Source organism: Carassius auratus, unplaced genomic scaffold, assembly GCF_003368295.1.
Source record: "Carassius auratus strain Wakin unplaced genomic scaffold, ASM336829v1 scaf_tig00214963, whole genome shotgun sequence".
Taxonomy (NCBI): domain Eukaryota; kingdom Metazoa; phylum Chordata; class Actinopteri; order Cypriniformes; family Cyprinidae; genus Carassius; species Carassius auratus.
This window is the reverse complement of record NW_020527884.1, coordinates 556,066-576,598: the sequence shown is the minus strand read 5'-3', so window position 1 is coordinate 576,598 and position 20,533 is coordinate 556,066. Positions and strand designations below refer to the sequence as shown.

Sequence of the window (20,533 nt, the reverse complement as noted above, 5' to 3'; positions counted from 1 at the left end):
TTAAACTTATCAGATGACAAGAGCCTGGTTGATGTAAGGTTTGTAAGATTTACCTGCAGCTTAATGTATTAGTGTGAATACTGGCTTAATAGTCGTTGTTTTACCATATTTAGGTATAAAATATCTTTCATAATTAAACTGCACTGACTGTATAGTTGCAGTATGTGTTAGCCTGTTGTTTTGGCATTGTTTTGCAATGATAAATGAGGCATTTGGCAATTTTAATAGCTTGTTACAATTTGGCCTAATCTGCAGGTCTTCTCCACATACAGTCCATTGATATCATGTGTTCGTTTCTGTCATGTTCTGCATGGCCAATATGAAGGGATTTTCTGGATTTGATTAGGCTCATTGTAGGAGAGATGATTAAAAAAGGCACTAGGGATATTTTCATGATCTCAAAATATTCTAACAAGTACACCTCTCTCTTTTTCAAGATAAATATAACAATCCAAAAAGGGAAATCCCTGCCCGAATTGAAGAGATGCACCACATGCTGCAAGGACTTTCACTTTTCATATATATATATATATATATATATATATATATATATATATATATATATATATATATATATATATATATATATATTCCAGTTTAATGGTAAACAAATGTTTCTTATTTATCTCTCTCTGTCTCTCTCTCTCTCTTTCTCTAGAGTTGAAGCCTACAGCCATTCTATCCATGCAGCAACTGATGGAAAAGGGGTTCACTTTGGTGCTGTTGTGATGTTGTCGCAAAAATGACATATATATATATATATATATATATATATATATATATATATATATATATATATATATATATATACAGTACAGACCAAAAGTTTTGTTCTCATTCAAAGAGTTTTCTTTATTTTCATGATTATGAAAATTGTTGATTCACACTGAAGGCATCGAAACTATGAGTTAACACATGTGGAATTATATATGGAATTATATACATAACAAAAAAGTGTGAAACAACTGAAAATATGTCATATTGTAGGTTCTTCAAAGTAGCCACATTTTGCTTTGATTACTGCCTTTCACACTCTTGGCATTCTCTTGATGAGCTTCAAGAGGTAGTCACCTGAAATGGTCTTCCAACAGTCTTGAAGGAGTTCCCCGAGAGATGCTTAGCACTTGTTGGCCCTTTTGCCTTCTGTCTGCGGTCCAGCTAACCCCTAAACCATCTCGATTGGGTTCAGGTCCGGTGACTGTGGAGGCCAGGTCATCTGGCGCAGCACCCCATCACTCTCCTTCTTGCTCAAATAGCCCTTGATGCCTTCAGTGTGACTCTACAATCTTCATAGTCATGAAAATAAAGAAAACTCTTTGAATGAGAAGGTGTGTCCAAACTTTTGGTCTGTACTGTGTGTGTATATATGTGGTTTTATTAACAAAGTTCGGGAGAAGCACGATCAGATAATCATCCAATTTGGTACAGGTGCATCTCGTTTAGCTAATCATCTTATAGCACGCACGCGTATATATATCCAGTCTTCCTACCTCCTGTCCCACGACAGTTTTTCGGCAACCCTCCTCCACCCCAACTCCTCACTTCTAATCTATTTATCCCAAATTGGGATAGGGGGAGTTATTTGGGTTCGGGCTATGCTCCGGGCCCGGACCCCTCCCCCAGGACAGCACGCCAAAATATGCCTACTATTTGCCTTCAGATTAGATGTAAGGGTGAACTCGTGAAATATGTATATAAATAAACATTCTTGAATCATTCTTGTGTCTTGTCTTGCCTCTCAACAACTTTTAAAATAGTGGCAGTAATTTAGTGACTCCATACGCTGATTCCAACTTTAACTTACCTGATAATGAGCTAATTCCCCTTAAGTAGGTTAATCAATATACTGTATAATTCAAGACACTAAGACTTTTAAGGTTCTTAATTTTTTACAATTGTTTTAAAATTGATACATCAACTTTACAAAATTGATATTTCATTTATATTTTGTGTAAATTCATGTTTAAATTTAAAATTGTGACTCAAAGCACACTTAGTAATTAACCTCTGCTGCATTTTGAATCAAAAATCACATTTAAAAAAAAATGCTACTGAGGTTAATATATTGATGCTATATACAAAGTAACGTGACTGCAAACTAAACCAACAGGGTACTAGAACTGCGGTCCTGAAACTGCAGCCATCGCTTTATCGTCCAGTATGGTAGGTGGCGCTGTCAGGAAAAACTAGGGTCCTAGAACTGACGAGAACATAACACACGTAGGAAGATGTTGTAATGAATTAGATATTAAAGTCTAAGTTAAAGTTTGGCACAAATTGTCAAAATAAATAATATTTTTTTGCACAGTAAGAGAGAGAGAGAGAGTGCTTGAGTGGAGGCAGGGATGGTGCTCTGCTTCTCTTATCGGCCTACTAAGTAAAAGTAACCAAAAGAGAGCAATGATTTTAAGACCAAAACAACCCAGCTGATTTTACTAAAAATAAAAATCATTAATGATCAGGCAAACTTTGAGATTAGATAAGAGACTAGGTTCAAACTAGTAATATGCACAGACAATGTTTAAGTTTAAATCCTTCCGATTTAATACCAAAAGCAAACCTTAAATATGAGCTGTTAAATATTCATGTGTTAAGTGTGTGCATGCACGAGGATGGCTACTATATATTTTTGGGGGACGATTCTGTTCCTGTTTTGTTTCAATTGTGTCACTAGACTCACTAACCTCTGGAATGAGGGTTTTATCATTACAGATGTGTTAAGTGAAATTACTTTACAGAAGTCGATAATTCTGAGTGAAACTAATAAAAAGACAATGCCGAACATGGGACGAGCTTTAAGTGTATTGGTTATCCAGCTCTGTCTGCTACTGGTAATAATGACTTGTTTTGTCTTTTATAATGCTGATTTAAATCACTCTCTGGATTAATATGTTTAAGAGTGTTTATATGATTGAATTTGTGAAATTTAAGTTTGCCGTCCAAAATGGGTTTAAAATCCATGCCTAAATTTAAATGAGGGTCTAAATTTTAACAAGTTAACACTTTGTTGTTTGAATGGTAAAGGTAAATATTTTAGACTTGACGGCAGAAAAACAGTGACAGATTGGCTACATCACTAACCAATTTATCCAGAGAGCACCCTCACATAAAGAAGCCTGGTGGGAAAACAAAGGAGTGAATCCTGCTTGTGTAATATAGTGCAAAAGCTTTATGTAGTGGTCTATGTAGAACAGAGATAAGTTGAACAAAAAGGTGTGGATCTCCTGGGATAGCCCCTTAATGGAGGAATTCCATAACAAGAGGTTTGAATTAATTGAAATAGCACAGCAAAATAAATAAATAAATTATGTTTAAACAACACAATTGTAATAGGCTCTATAGAGCTGCTTATGAACACCTAGTCAAGTCAAATCAAATTAATATTGTGAACACTGACAAGGCTTTTTGATAATGTATACTGTTTCAATACAGATTTACAGAAACTGAGGATGTCTCTTTAATAAATATTTGGCCGTTTAGAACTAAGTAATAGTATTGTTCATTTAGTAATAGTATTGGAAAAATCTGTCTGCTCTTTTTCAGTTTATAATAATTTTGAGTAAATAAATATCACTGCCAAATGACAAACATGAACGAAGGGTTTTTAAGACATTGATCACGTAGCGGACCTGTAAGCATTTCTAACTGACAAAACAGTGAGAACTAAATTGACTTTATACGAAGTATTGATGATTTGCCTCTGAATGTGTCATTAATATAGTCTGAGTACAGTAATATGGTATGATAATTGACAAGATTTGCATTAAAAAAAAGGTCATAAAAAGGCAATGAGTATGGTTAACAGTAATGTCATGGTATAAAAATACATGCATGACAATAAGTGGACGGGTTAGTTGTATTTTTGAAGTTAGACACTTCAATACTTAAAATTTAATTTTGATCAAATGTTGTTAACTATGACAAGTTTAGTTTAATGGTTCATATATGTTTAAACAGCATGTGATCTATGATGACTGCAACTGGATTCGTGGTGAAAGTAAAACTTAATAAAAGGGCTATTAAGTAATAAACTAGGAACTGCTCTAGGTTTTCGAGGAAATAATGATTATGATTATTTTTATTTTTAAAGATGGCTCAATATTGATCTTACTTATTTTTGGTTTGTTCATTTTTGTGTTTTTTTTAACACCAAGTTTGGAGTGAAAGGGTATAATGGATATTCAATCACTCTAATTGCACCATTGATCTGGAAAATTATAGATTTTCATAAAATAAGGGTATCTTTCCTGGGATTTAGGTTATAAGCAATGTCTGTTTTTGGTATCTGTGAGGTGACTGAGGGTCTGACATATGTCAGGAATGCAATAACGGTGGTTATGAGTTTATTTTACGATATGACCAAATTAACAAAAATTCATCATAGTTGTATAAGACATGTTAAAAGAAAACAAATAAGACAAATATCCTTCTTAAAGGTAAAAAAAAATGAATTGGTTATAGTGTATACGGTTTTCTTTAATGATTTGTTAAATATGGTTAATGAATATGCAAATTTAGTCTTAAGGTTGTTGGATAAATGTTTTGTTTTAGAGGGTAAGTGTGAAGTAGCTGTAGTAGGAAGAGAGGTATTTACAAATAGATGTTGATGAAAGTATATATGGATGGAGGACACTTTTCCAGGTTGAGGGACACACAGAATGATTCACTGGAAAAGACATTGTTAAGAAAGACTAGTGCAAGTGCAGATATTGTGGGATTAGGTAAGTAGATGAATGTATATGGGAAGTAAGAATGTATATGGGAAGTATTTTGTACAAAATAATGTGTTTATTACTAGAAATGTCAGCCAGTACCAGAGATGTTAAGTATATGCACATGTTTAAGTTGACAAACAGCCTGCATTATTAGCATGCATCACAACTACACCCGACCTAATTTATTAGACCAGATGTGGGGTATTAGACCCCACATTGATCTAAAACGGGGGACTGAAGGAGTGGATGCCGAGTTGCCATATCCTTCATACTGATATTATATTATATTATTACATGATTTCTTGTTTGACTATTAATCAAGTTATAGCAAGAGTGAAATGTGTAACCTTATGTCTGCTGTATTTCTTTTCCTCAAGATTAATGTCCACATATTATGTGTGTGTATCCAACCGTAATGATAAGACACTCGCCAGTGCTAGAAAGCCTTGAATTTTAGATAAGTTCTCTGTGTATGTGTGTTAGTATCTGTCTGTACAGGGAGAAGCTCAGACAGTCCCAGGACAAACTATCAACTGCCAGTGTCCAGCGTATCAGAAATACGTCTTTGGAGAGTTTATCTTGGTTTTGGAACCAATCAGAATTTTGTTGACTTATGTATTGACGCAATTAGTATCCTCTGTCAGGGTATAACTGTGGTTGATTTTGTATTGTACGGGGGCGGCCTGCGAACTCCTTCGAGAGTGTTGAAGCTGACTTCTGCTGATGAAATTGCAAACTATTTTCTTCAAGTAAAAAAAGGCGGGCCAGGGCGTGATATTACTTGATGCGTAAAGACTCTTTCAGATAGGAAGCACCAGGCTGGCTGCAATTTGACAGTGCATAGCAACATTTTTATTTTTTTTACTATAACCTACCATCGCTCTATCATTGATTTTAATGATTCTATTGATTTATTAACTTATATGACATGCTGGAACGCAGTTCCGGACCGTTCCGGCCCACTTTAACCCCTGCAATGTAAGTTAGAAGGCAACAAAATGCAGTTAGCATCTAACCAGAAGTGCAATAAGCAGTAAGTACAGAATATTCAGTGTCTACAATATGTTACAAATAAATATACAAATAAGGCAGTACTATGAACATAATATACAGATTTTAAATACTATCAGCATTGTATACAGACGGGTGTACTATGAACATACTATACAGATGGATTATGTAAAAGTGTATGTACACTATAAGCAGAAACTATGAACATATGAACATCCTTTATGAACATAATTTACACTTTGATTTGATTTTGACACATTTGATTTCAAGCTAGATTGATTCATGTGAAATGTGTAAAGTGAAATGACTGAAAGGTGTCAATTGTCGCATTTTAAATTGGATTTGCTTTGTTTCTTTACAGCATATTTATTTTTGACTGCAGTGGAGGACTCTGGAGTTTTTTAGTGATCGCTCACTAATTCACAAACTCACTCATCAGCATAAACAACAAACTGCAGAAAAGAGATTGATTGTGCAGTGTGGACCACAGAGTTTTTGTGAAAAAGCAGAACAGTTTTAGACTGATGTCATGGAGTGCTTTGTTTCTTTATATTATTTATTCCCAGTTTGAATAACCTTTTTGTTTTTCATGCTGCTGTAATAACAATCTTTAAAATGGAATTCATAAACAGTTCATGCTTTTCCCCTTGTAACAACATGGTTACAATTAAATCATTCAAATGTGTTACAATGGACGGGAATGTTTTTTTAATGATACAAAAGAGCTTGTATTATCAAAAGCAATACTTAATAATATCTCATACCAAAGCAAGGTTGTTATTTTTTCAAGGACATTTTTTTGGCCGCTGCTGTGTAACAGAGTAATTACTTGATAAATCTAATATAAAGTTCAACATTTTCTTTAACCAATAGTGCTGTTAGTCCTTTTACACATTGCACTTTCATTACCATAAAGTGCTATTACCAATGTCCTGTTACACACATTCAGTGGATTGTTACATATGTGTAGTTACACAAACATTAGGGCTGTAGATACTATGTACCAATGTGTACTTGGATGGTGGTAACTTACTGTGTGCACTTCTAGTTACTATGTAAGTAAACAGGTATTATAATATAAAGCTGGGGCCATTTCACTACTGATTACTATTTATTATTCAACTTTTGTGTTTAAATGATCTTGTGTAGGTTTTTAAAGGTTGGAAACCTCTAACTAAGCTGACATGATTGACAGCTGAATAGAAATGGTCCTGAAACTCTGATAAGTTTTCTGAACAAAATGGCACTCAAGCAACTCACATTAGTCTACCTTAATTAGGATTATTTGAGTGATTAACAAATAGTAAGGAGTACTATGTCTTCATCAGTAAGATAAACAAACAACTTCACATTAAGTAAAGTCAACAGAAAGTTAACAAGCTTGTTAGATTTTACAGAACTAGATGTTCTTAAATTTGTTTTACTTAAGATGTTTAGTTTAACTACCGCATCCACCTGAAAGTTCATTTAACACAGCTTAATTGAATTGTATTTACAAGCTTTTCTTTAGGAGATTTAGTGATTACTTTTTACAGTGCAGAGGAAAGTAAAAAAGAGCTAATGAGAGACATCAGCTGAGAATCCTAGGATCTTTGGTGAATGGAAAATCAAGGCAGAGGCCTGGCAGGAACTTAGGATGTCCTTCGAAGACTAGCTCAGCATCCCCATCTTCTCAGAATCGTCCAGAGCTGCAGACTGAAGCTCACTGATGTGAGACCTGCATCCACCAGCAGCAGGAGGATCCCAATGTCTTGTGAAGTTATGAGGTCTGGAAATCCCCAAGAAGATTCCTATATAAAGTCTTTCTCCATTTTCTAATTTTTCTCCTTCGAGACTTCTTCTTAGATGCCTTCTTCATTGCGTCTGCAACACAGCATTCTACAGTAAAATCCCTTTTTTTATATTTTCTTTAGCAAAACTAAATAATACATTTGTACTTTCATTACCAAAAAGAGACAGACTCACTGTTTTATGGCTGATCACTGAGACGGCCAGCAATTCATTGAACGAGCCGTATTCAACTCTGCAATGGATACAGTGTTGACTACTCGAGACTCGGATTCTTGAGACCATATTTTAATGGTTTTGTGTACCGATTTGTAAAAGGAAGGGAAGGAAGCAAGTGCGAGTTAAACAGTATTTAATGAAGGTACACAATCAATGAACATGAAGACAGGGGAACAGGTGATTCTTGACGGGGGATGCACAGTCCGGGAAGAGGCAGGTTCTCCGATGATCCAGAGTGCGATGGTGAGCTGGCAGCAGGAGAGTGTGATGCAGGAACTGCGGGGGAGCGAGCCATGAAGGTAAGTGGTGTATCCAGAGATGAGGTGAGTGGACGGCATTCCGGGAAGACAGGACAATCCAACGAAGAGAAACAAACACAAGGAAGGCAGAACATGATACACGGAAAAATGCCAACGCTCTGAACAACACAAGACGCTAGACAGGCTTAATTTTTTTATTTTGTTTTATTTATTGATAACTTTATTTTTGAATCTCTCAACATTTTACAACAGTAGTTAGGTGGTGAAGACAAGAAAAAATAAAATAAATTACAGTGTCACTTGCAGTCGCTACTTGCACTCTCCGCTGTCTCCGCTGACACAAATCGTGCCTGTTGCCACTGGAGACAACACTGTGGTGGTGATTAAACGATTTAAACTAAATTAGTACGACTACTACTATAATTTACAGGGTCCTGCAAGAAAAAGACAAGACCGGCAAATCCATGGCCACAGAACAGCAGAAAATGAACGCAATGCACAAAGTCTTTCGTTAAGCGTTTTCCTCCTGTAGAAAAAAAACAAACACTTAATATGACAATGTATTAAGATACATTAAGTTCAATTAAAAGACCAAATTGGATATACAGTAATTATTTAATGTACTACAAGGCAAGCAGATGGCTGAACACAATGGGCAAACTTTGTCCTCTCAAACAGCAAAATGCTTAATGTGCCCTAATAACAGACTAAGATGATAAAGACAATTCAGTAGGCCTAGCCTATATGTCTTGTTGACTGCAAGATGTATTTTTTAGAGTGTTTGCTCATCTGCAATAGATGTCAAATAGATGTCTATAAGATGCTTATGAAATTTGAAATTGACGTGAATTTGAAAGACGTCTGTCAGATGTTTGTAGACAGCAGATGCTTTCCAGATCAACAGATCTTTAACAGACATCTTGCAGATGTACGTGTGCGATCTGGGAACGTGCATTATGCAATGCATTAAGTGATTTTAAAAGGATCAACTCCGTACAGGCCAGCAGACGAGTACAGAACGCAGTGCGTTAAATTGTACATTAAAAGTTTTTCTCCTATAGAAAATCATTATAAATAAAACGCATAATGTAGCTTAATGGACAAAGACAGTGAAACGAGTTGTAGACAGTTTATTCTATATTGGAAAATGCTTAACGCGAAACTTTGCGTGTTGCACTTATTAGGCTCACCTGCTTGCCTGTACATATTAGTTATGTATTTTGATAATGTAGAGAGGCAAATTGAGTTTGGCCTTTATCATCTTAGTCCATAATGCCACATTTTGTGAGGAAAATACTATAAACATATTCATTAAAATAATGAACTGTATATTTAATTTGATATTTTAATAGCATCTTAATACATTAAGCCATGTTAAGTGTTTATGTTTTTCTACGGGAGAAAAACGCTTAGCGAGAGACTTCAAGCGCAAGCGTTCATATTCTGGTGTTCTGGCCACGGATTTGCCTGTCTTGTCTTTTTCTTGCAGGACCCTGTACATTATAGTACTAAATTAGGTTTAATCGTTTAATCATCACCACAGCATCTTCTCTCCATTGGCAACATGCATGATTTGTGTTGACTGCAAGTGACGTCACAGGTAGCGGAGGGTGCAAGTAGCGATTGCAAGTGAGATTGTAATTTAGTTTCTTTTTTCTTGTCTTCGCCACCTGGCTACTGTTATAAAATGTTGGGAAATTCAAACAAAAAGTAATAAAAAATTCAACAAAATAAAAAATAAATACTGCAAGTGATGTCACTAGCGGAAGTGCAAGTGTCTGAGAGTGCAAGTCTGCAGCCAGACCCTCTTGCTCCAGTCCAGCGGGTGGCGCTAAACACATTTGTTTGTTTGCCAAACACCATTAAACCTCAGAGGAAGAAGTTTAGTTTCACCGCACTCTGTGTTGTTGTTTTGTTGGGATGCTGCTTTAATAGAAACGGTTAGACGTGTTTTTTTTTAAAGAGAAATATACAGTTCTTGACTCAGTACCTTGTTATTTTCTCATCCTCATAATCGTTAACTAAGTTTTGAATCAATTAGGAATCTCTGGAGGAGTATAATCTGAACTGAGATCTGCTGCGTTAAGAGTTCATTAAAGAGGAGAGTGAAGGGAACACCAGTGAACCAGAAACCTTGAGAATAAAACACGAGGAACAAGGAGGTGGGTGTTTATTCTTCAAACAGTCATTTAAGATAAATGTGGTACATTCATAGATTCTTTGTATAAAATAAGACCTTAAATATCATTAAAATTTCTTAAATCCATGTTTCAAAGTTCAGCGCGGTAAAGTTAGGTTTGAAAATTACAATGTTTTCTTACCTTAAATGCATTTAATCCTGTTGTAGGGGATTCCAATACAATATTAGGGCACTTTAAAGTACCATATGACCAGCTTTTTAAACGCTCTTCAAAGTGTGCTTTGGCCTGCACGCCTGCTGTTACTCAACCAGCATGAGAAGACAAGCCGTCTAGTCTCAACAGCTTTTCTTTCTTTCTTCTACATCAGTTTATTTTCCTGTTCAGTTTTTTGTTCTAAGTTTTGCCACAAAGCTACGTCAGATGTTGTCTGCACCAACTTTAAAACTTCAACCATTGTACACGACTTCACACCATCCTTCAGCCAACGCCCATGACATCACTTCCAATGACTACTGAACTTCCAGCCAATCAACAACCTACAGAAACCCCTTTCTGCAGCCATGCCATGCAAAATTAATTCCTTTAAAATGAAGGCAACACAAGTACAACCTCCAGATTCTTGCTGGTTTATTGATTAAAAACTGTTCAGTAATTTCCTATATGGATATGATTCCTCTTTGTTTCTGCAACTCGTGTGAATGTATGAGTGTGTGTTTGTTAGATTAGTTTACATGTCTTTTTGATTTCTCCAATAAAGTCTTATGTACACTGAAAATTGTATGTTTTTTGTTTTGTGCTTACAAGATAATGTCTTAAACTGCTGATCCTGTTACCATGCTAATAAAGTGTTTGTTTTTTTTTTGTTAATTTCTTTTTATATATATAATTTTGATTGATGTTATGAGGCTCATTCAATGAATCTCTGGCCAACTGATCAACCATAAAACAACGATTCTGAACAAATTCCCTATAAATAACATAAATAATTCCATTTGAGCTAAACTGACCTGTTTCCCTTACAACAACTTATTTTCCATTTTGATTTCCTCTTTTTTCAGCTTGGAAAAAAATTAATATTAATTTTACTTGTGAACTTGCTAATCTTGCTAATCAGTTTTAACTAGGGCTGAAACAATTCCTCGAGTAACTCGATTACAAAAAATGATCGAGTCAAATTCCTCTGCCTCGAAGCCTCTTTTAATTTATTTTAAATCTCACGTCAGGTTCTTTCGCAATAATTTTTTTAATGTGACACAACGCATTTACATCACCCAAAAAGCAGAAGGAGACACAAGCGCGGAGTCCGAAATCGCATACTGCAAGGAGTCAGCATTGTTTTGATTTGAGGTCGCGTGCAAACGTGAATAGAACGTCGTGGCGTGTGTCCATTGCAAGATAGGGCTGGCATACCACAACTAGGGCCCTATGATTTCCGCAATGCATTAAACGCGGAGGGAATCGTGGAATCCAGTCATAAAAACGGAATTTACAGTTTAACGCGGAATGGCACGGAATTTGCCACATTTTTTTAATTAATCAAAAATAGGCCATTGCACTTACATCAAATCACGATATGGACTAATATCTGTAAATATTAAGTTGGAACAGTCTATTTAAATATGAATCCTTCATGTTCTGCTTGTCTCTGTTAATGAATGGAGAAGAAGCGCGCGTTCCTTTATCACTCACACTGAAGTGCGCGTGTCGCTCCGGTGATTTCAGCGTCTGCTGTCTCACTAAATAAGACGTGAACACATGAACAACATCTCCAGAACTGCTCTGACAGTCACTTTATGAGCAGTTGACCGTTTAATTTGAGTAAAACTAGCGTAACATCACACACACAGAACTGTAAAGGTACATCATCCCCCTCAAAAATTTTTATAAGGTTTAAACACGAAATTTATAGTAAATCCCCTTTGTTTACCAAAAAGTTAAGTTAATTTTCAATAATTAAAAGATAAATTAAATTAATGTTTAATGTGCATCTCATAAAATGCTTTATTTAAAACCCCAACTGAATGGCACTTAAAAGCACTTAATTCATCTGTCAACTTTATTGTCATTGTTCACAGTACAAGTACAGACAGAGAAACAATGGATAATAATTAAATGTTTATGTTTGATGTATGCATTGCATTCAATGCATTAAAAAAATTAAATTAAAAAAATTCTAAATAAGGAAACTTAGTTGTTCACTTTAAGAGGTCCAGGAGTCTTATTTTATCTTGCATAATTAATATTGCACTTTAATTAAGCAAAAACACATTTTATCCGATTACTCGATTAATCGATGGAATTGTGCTAGAATACTCGATTACTAAAATATTCGATAGCTACAGCCCTAGTTTTAACCATTCTTGGGGACTTTAATAACTATAGCTTATGTAACCTGTCCTGAGGCCCCACTCTTTCACTTCAAGATCAATAACTAATGCCAAGTATTTTAGCATCCACGTAAAGGGATGATAATATTCAGTTTATTTTAAGTGGTTGGTGTAGTTAAATAATATGATGCTTTATATGCTTGATCTATTTATTTTGTGAATGGGTCTTGACAGAATATCTTTGTGGTATATCAAGAGTCAAGCTTGTCTGAAGTTTAAAATCATTAGTTACCCATAATTCAATCACATAACGTCTGGTTATGACGTGTGTTAAGCGCTGGCTCAGTGGCCTCAAACTTCCTCTGTAAAAACAGGACTGCTGTGAAAACAAACCATTGAGCGAGTTTCACTGCCTCTTTAACCTGATCCAATCACAATTATCACCCTGTCTCATTGACGATCGGTAACAGTTGATAAATTAAACTTTTCCCAAAACCTGTCACGATTAGGGCCACAACATCACCTCCATTGAAAATGTAAAACGAACACTCTGTGAATAGCGTCCCATGTCTCTATGTCCGCTGTGGTTTTCGATTTCCCTAACCTAAACTTTCGATCTTACATTCAATGCTTAGGGCCGATGCCACGGCTCTCAGCCCACCCTCTGTTTGTTGATTGGCTGGCTGTTTTGAGGCTGAGGAAAACTGGGAGATAGGTTGCTATCGCGAGTACAGAAGTGAAATGAAATTGAAAGGAAGTATGAAAGTATGAAAATTCCCAAGATTGAATGAAAAGCATTTCACTTTAAACTTACTGTAACTCACCTGGTTTGTAGTCTTCTGTCCGATCGCCACCAGAATTTGCCTGTGATTTACATTTACTCTTGCACCACACAGACTGTCACAGATCACCCTGGACTACAGTTCCCAGAGAGCATCTCACTGATTACATGCACATCCGAGGCCAAAAGGTCTTGGGCATCGTGACGTCATTACTTGGCATCGCAGCCATGTTGATGGCCTCCTTTACTGCTACTCGGGCTACTGCGCAGTGTTTAGACGTACTCCCTTTCATTCTTGTGTCTTAATTTGAGTAATTAAAAATCTATTTCAACTATGGTAAACCGTTGCTGTATTGTGGGGTCTAATAGCGCAACATAATCACCATGGGGAAAATAAAATGAGAATGGATTAACTTTCCACAACTTTCCTGCAAATTTTCTATGATTTTCCTGAACCCATCCATTTGTGAACTGCACATGAGACTCCAATGACTTGTAGCTTCAGAACTATTCAGAAGTGTAGGCGCTCACAAAACAAACAGGGTAGCTGCAAAAGTGCGGCAGCAAGTCGTCAGTGCTCCACTCGTTGTTGGGAATTTCATATAGATCCAAACTGTTATTAGTGCTGATTTTGTCCACATACCGGTCTCTGGCATCCCTATTTAGAGTATACCTATAAATCCCACAACCTTTTCGCAATGTGACGACCTCTGTTGTTGGTTTTGGATATTGTAGCTTGTTACTTGTTTCCACAAATTGGCAGTCTATTGGAGACACCTGTGACCAGTGCTTCAGGCGCTCCTTTAAAACGAGATCTCCACTTGAGCCAAGGAGGAACTTTGGGGATTTTGGAACTTTGGTCTTTTTTTGGTTTGAACTTTGTTTTGGCTTTGGGACTTTTGTTTGACTTGTTCTGTTGCATTTTATGCCTCAACATTGTGTTACACTTCCAACCATGCACTTTGCTTTACACACTGACATTACTGACAAATACAGACACATTGTGATTTCCTTTAATTTTTTTTACATTTTATTTAATATTACTTTAATTTAGTGGTAAATAAACATTTTCTTAAGATTAATATTTGGTTTGCGTGTGTCTCTTGTCTTTTGTTGCTTCCCTTGAGTCAGGGGTCATAACAATTTTTGTTTTTATTCCAACTGCAGGCAGCATAGTAAGTAAAGGCGCACTCCCCTTGTTTTGTGTGAACCCTTGGTATTTCTAACTGACTCGATCCTAATGATCTGAGTGCTCTGTTTGGCATATATTCGGTGAGCATAGCTGCAATTTATTTCAGTCCTAGGTTATTTAGTGACTTAAATAACGAATAAAGGACTTTAAAATCATGAATTTTCAGTCATGAATTATAAAAATTTTGGTTTGTATCATGCACATTCAAATCTCTTGAAAAATATGAGTGACAGTTAAGGTGTTAACAAATATTTGAGAAAAAAATATGATTTGACTATATTCTACTCTCGATTCAATTTAATGAGCAGTGTGCATGTGACACAGCAAAATAACACATCCTATTACACAAACTGAAGAAAAAAAACAAATCTAGAAATTGTGTCTAAAGAGGCAGGTAATGCTTTTGTTGTGAATATACTAACTTATACAAATATATGACTTAAATAAATAATATACAATAATGTAAAACTTGTGACATTGTTCTTTGGGGAGGAACTTCATCTTTGAGTTGATCTGAATCTCAGAGTTGAATCTGCTGGCTTTGAAGGTGAAGATGAACATTGACAAATAAATGTATCTAAAGTTTAAACAGTTGTATCTGTTCATTATCCAAATTAGATGAGTTAAGATTGATGATGTGTAATAGTAAAGTTGGGATTGTGTGCTTTTCAGAGACCTGGCTGGACGCCTCGATTAGTGATACAGAAATTGAAATCGAAAATTATGTTGTTTTAAGAAAAGATAGAAATCGTAATGGTGGTGGAGTATGTGTTTATATTAGGGCTGATATTTGTTTTAATCGTAGAATGGATTTAAATCACGATCATATTGAAGCTGTGTGGTTTGATGTACAGTTAATTAAAAGTAAGCCTATATTAATTGGGGCTCTGTACAGACCTCCTGATCAGAATAATTTCTATCAGTTGATGGAAGAATCTTTTGTCCCATGTACTGATTTTAGGGATGAGGTTATAATGATAGGTGATTTTAATACTGATGTTTCTAACAAGGAGCATGGGATGTACAAAGCCTTAAATAGGTTTTGCCAGGTTTTTGATTTACAGCAATTAATTCAAGAGCCCACAAGTGTGGCTAAAATGAGTCAAACGGTCATTGATCTTATTTTGGTATCTGAGCAATCTATGATTTCTCAGAGTGGGGTTGTAAATTGTACTATGAGTGACCACTCATTAATTTATTGTACAAGGAAAAAGTATAAAGTTGTATTGAAGAAACAAAACACAATTAAGATTAGGTCATTGAAAAAATATAGTCGTGAGGTTTTTATTGAGTGTTTGAATTCATTGAATTGGTCTTCAGTGTTATGTTCGGATGTTGAGGAAGCATGGGGGCAGTTTAAAAATATGTTCTTAGAGGCAGTAGATAAAGTTGCTCCGATAAAAACTATTAGAGTAAAACTGAGGTCAGAACCATGGATGAATGGTGATATTTTAGAAGCAATTAGTAAGAGAAATAAAGCCTTTTCTGTATTTAGGAAGAGTAAAGAGCAGTATGACTTGGATAAGTATAAGAAGTTAAGAAATATAGTGCAAAAGATGATTCAAAGGTGTAAAAAGGACTTTTTTCGTGATAAATTAACTGAGCATAAAGGTAACCCAAAGAAACTTTGGCAGTCATTGAAACAAATTGGGTACAGTAATAGGCTTAAGACAAAGACAAAAAATACTTGCCTTAATATCAATGGGGAGCTCTCTTCTAATCATTTAAAGGTTGCAAATAAATTTAATTCCTTTTTTACATCTGTAGCTGGACATTTAGTTGAAAATCTACCAAGAAAACCTGGGTTATATGATAGTGAGGTCATGATTAATTATTATTCTAAACTTGGGGTGGTAGCAGACACTTTTGGCCTTTCTATGGTTTCACAGGACGAGGTATTAAAGTTATTGAATGAACTTAAGTGTTCAAAAGCAATGGGTCTAGATGAAATTCTGGCCAGTTTTTTAAAAGATGCTGCAGAATATATTTCTCCATATCTCACTCATATTTTTAATCTTTCGATTAGGTCAGGTAGAGTTCCGAAAGATTTGAAGCTTGCTAGGGTTGTTCCGTTACATAAAAAAGGGAACAAATTAGAAGAGGGTAATTATAGACCAGTTTCAATTTTGGGGGTTGTATCAAAAGTTTTGGAGAGAATAGTACAAGAGCAAATAAATAATTACATTAGTAATTCTAATTTGTTTTATGAATTGCAATCTGGTTTTAGAACATCTTATTCTACGGATACTTGTTTATTATACTTGACAGATTATTTAAGAAGTGAGATCGACTTGGGTAAACTTTGTGGCATGGTATTATTAGACCTCCAGAAAGCATTTGATACTGTTGACCATCAGATCTTGCTAATTAAACTAAAAGCTCTAGGTTTTAACAGTATGGCATGTGAATGGATTCGATCATACTTGACTGAGAGGTATCAAAGAGTTGATATTAACAGCACTCTGTCTGAAGCTAGAGAAATAATGTGTGGGGTGCCTCAGGGTAGTGTCCTGGGCCCATTGTTGTTTCTCTTGTATATAAATGATATGAAATCTGTTTGCAACTGTAATCTTTTTCTCTATGCAGATGATTCAGCCTTGGTATTCTCCCATAAGGACAAAGGAGTTATTGAGAACCATTTAAGTGAGGAGTTAAATAACATAAGTGAATGGCTGATCGAGAACAAATTGTCTTTGCATCTGGGGAAAACCGAATCTATTCTATTTGGTCCAAAAATAAGGTTGAGTAGGACTCCTGAGCTCAAAATTTCTCTGGGTGGCACCCAGATTGAAGCTAAAAATTGTGTAAAATGTTTAGGCTGTGATTTGGATAGTTCTGTGAGTGGAGAAAGTATGGGTCAAAGGGTTATTATAAAAGTGAACCAAAGAATTAAATTCCTGGCACGTAAGGCTCAGTTTCTAAATACAGAAACGTTAAAAATGTTAGCAAATGCTTTAATCAGCCACACTTCGATTATGCCTGTATTACATGGTACAGCAGCACCCCAAAGAGGAAAAAAGTTCAACTCCAAATGGCACAGAATAAATTAGTCAGGTTGATTTTAAACCTCAACAATAGGAACCATGTCGGCTCTCCTGAACTTAAGAAATTAAAATGGTTGACAGTTGAAAACAGGGTGAGACAGTTGAAACTGAGATTGACACGAAAGATTTTGTATACGAATGAGCCAAAGTATTTTGAAGATTATTTTAAACTTATTAGGAACTCTCATAGCTATTCAACTAGAGGTAGTGCCACAGACATAGTTCCTTGTAGATTTAAGAGCTGTTCGGGGCAAAACACCTTCTTGTACACTGCAGCAATGGAATGGAACAAACTCCCAGTTGAGATTAAGTTAAGCCAGTCAGATCATTGTTTTAATAGAGCATGTGGTGAATGGTTGCTAAATGCTAATTAGATTAAATTTTTTATGTGATCTTATGGAATATTTATTATTGAAGTGTATGTATTTGTTTATTTTATTTTTTGGATGTGATTGAATGTTTAAGGTACCTTAGTCATCTGTAGCTTGCCTGACCATCTTTATCAGACTACAACGAGGACCACAATGGAAATAAGTTCTTAACTTTCTTGTGTTATCCTCGACAGTTCTGATTAATGTATAATGTCACTATGATGACTTCATGTTATGCATTTATTTTTTACTGTCTAATAAATCAAATCAAATCAAATCAAAAATAACTCTTCCCGCACTGATCACAAGCCAGATAATGAACAAAAGTCTGACTCATTCTCGAGTCAAGAACCGGTTGCATCGGTTTTCGGGATCACCAGTAGTTCTTTCGGACAGTTCAATTCAGTAAACTGGTTCACTGGTTCTTTTGCGCCCGACCTAATGACTTCATTTTCAATATTTGCCCTTGATTCAAACCTTCGGTTTACCTGGGCTAATAACATTAGCTCAGAATCAGTTCAGAATCAATCACGAAAAGAATCAGTTTGGTTCAGACGCTCTGTGTCGGTCTGCTTCACACTGAATCACACATGCGCAGTATCATCAGCTCCTCGGTTCTCGAATCGGACGCGTCTGACAGAAACTGTTCTTGACTCGAGAACGAGTCAGTCTTTTGTTAGCTATCTGGCTCGGCTCAGTGTTCATCTTCAGTTTTCTCTTCAGCAGTTCAGTCAGTGTACTGTTTGAGTACATTACTTCGGGATATTGGTTTGTTTGAACTCAGAGGGAGTGTCAGCCACATTAAAAAAAGTTATTAAGTCATTTGCGGATTAATGCTTATTGGAGACATGAACCATTTTAAACGATTCAGTTCGATTTGGTGAACTGGTTCAAGAAGATCCGGTTACATCGAATGATTTGTTTGTGAACCGGACATAACTACGCTGCAGAGTTTTGAACTCTCTCACAACAGACATGGAAGAGAAGACAATGATGAATAAAGTCATAGTTTTTTGCTATTTTTGTACCAAATTTATTTTCGATGCTTCAAAAAATTCGAACTGACCCTCTGATATCACATGAACTACTTTGATGATGTTTTTTCTTACCTCTGTACATGGACGTTATACCGTTCACACAGTTTCAATGGAGGGACTGAGAGCTCTCAGACTAAATCTAAAATATCTTAAAATGTGTTCCGAATATAAACTGAGGTCTCACAGGTTTGGGACGACTTGAGGGTTAGTTCTTAATGACATAATTTTGATTATTGGGTGAACTATAATAATAATAATAATAATAATAATTCCTTACATTTATATAGCACTTTTCTAGACACTCAAAGCGCTTACATAGTCAGGGGGTATCTCCTCATCCACCACCAGTGTGCTGCATCCACCTGGATGATGCGACGGCAGCCATAGTGCGCCAGAACGCTCACCACACACCAGCTTACTGGTGGAAAGGAGACAGAGTGATGAAGCCAATCAGGAGATATGGGGACTGTTAGGAGGCCATGATGGTCAGAGGCCAATGGGCGAATTGAGCCAGGATGCCAAGGTCACACCTCTACTCTTTTCGAAAGATGACCACAGAGAGTCAGGACCTCGGTTTAACATCTCATCCGAAGGACGGTGCTTGTTGACAGTATCGTGTCCCCATCACTACACTGGGGCGCTAGGACCCACACAGACCACAGGGAGAGCACCCCCCTGCTGGCCTCACTAGCTCCTCTTCCAGCAGCAACCTAGTTTTCTCAGGAGGTCTCCCATCCAGGTACTGACCAGGCTCAGCCCTGCTTAGCTTCAGTGGGCAACCGGTCTTGGGCTCCAGGTTGATATGGCTGCTGGCAACTAACCCTTTAACTTACTGTTTGTAAGGTCTGAGAAGAAATTCTGAACTGCTGTTGATCTTCTCCAAGCTGATTTCTGTCTGTTTTTTTTTTTTCTTAGTGACTATTATTGGAGCAATATCATCAATAACATTCTTAACTTTTGAGTTGAAGGAATCAAGGAGAAGATCAAGAGTCTACAGAAATATTTGCTCTTAAAGATATAGGCTCCATAAATAGTATACTTGTGTTTACGCATCTCCTTCTGACAGAGACAGATCTAGATTCAGTGGTAGCAGAGATCAGCTAGTCCTACGTCCTTAATAACAATGGATGAAATGTTTAGACCCCCACTGATGATTAAGTCTAGAGTGCGTCCCCCTTTGTGTATGGGTCCATGCACATGCTGAATCAGGTCAAACGTGTTTAGAATCATTATTATTTCTTTTGTAGTTTTGTTTTCTGCATTATCTATATAAATATTAAAATCATTGATCACATTTCTGTGACCTCTTCAACAAATGCTGAAGAGTATTTTGGAGGCCTGTAAATAATAATAAATAGAATGCGTGGAGCACCTTTCAGCACAATCCCTAGATATTCAGAAGACAAGTACTGACTAAATTTGATATCTTTAAATAGGGCAGCTACAGCTTCACCTCTCCTAACAGTTCTGCAGACACTCATGAAATTAAAGTTAGGAGGGGCTGCTTCATTAAGGATTGTTGTCTTCTAGCCAGGTTTCGTTTAGAAACATAACATCCAGATTGTTTATGGTTATAAAGTCATTAATTATAATTTTTTTTTTATGAGTGTATGTTTAAAGATGCTAACTTAATGGAAGTGCTTTGTG

The 20,533-nt window shown here is 36.1% G+C and overlaps 1 long non-coding RNA gene across 1 annotated transcript; it reads left to right on the top strand.

Moving 5' to 3' along the window:
* The first annotated feature begins 9,860 nt into the window (after nt 1–9,860).
* LOC113093326 (uncharacterized) lies at nt 9,861–11,579 on the top strand. Its single transcript, XR_003287725.1, has 3 exons — nt 9,861–9,933; nt 10,035–10,155; nt 10,341–11,579. It is a non-coding gene; the product is annotated as an uncharacterized LOC113093326 (long non-coding RNA).
* The last annotated feature ends 8,954 nt before the right edge of the window (nt 11,580–20,533 follow it).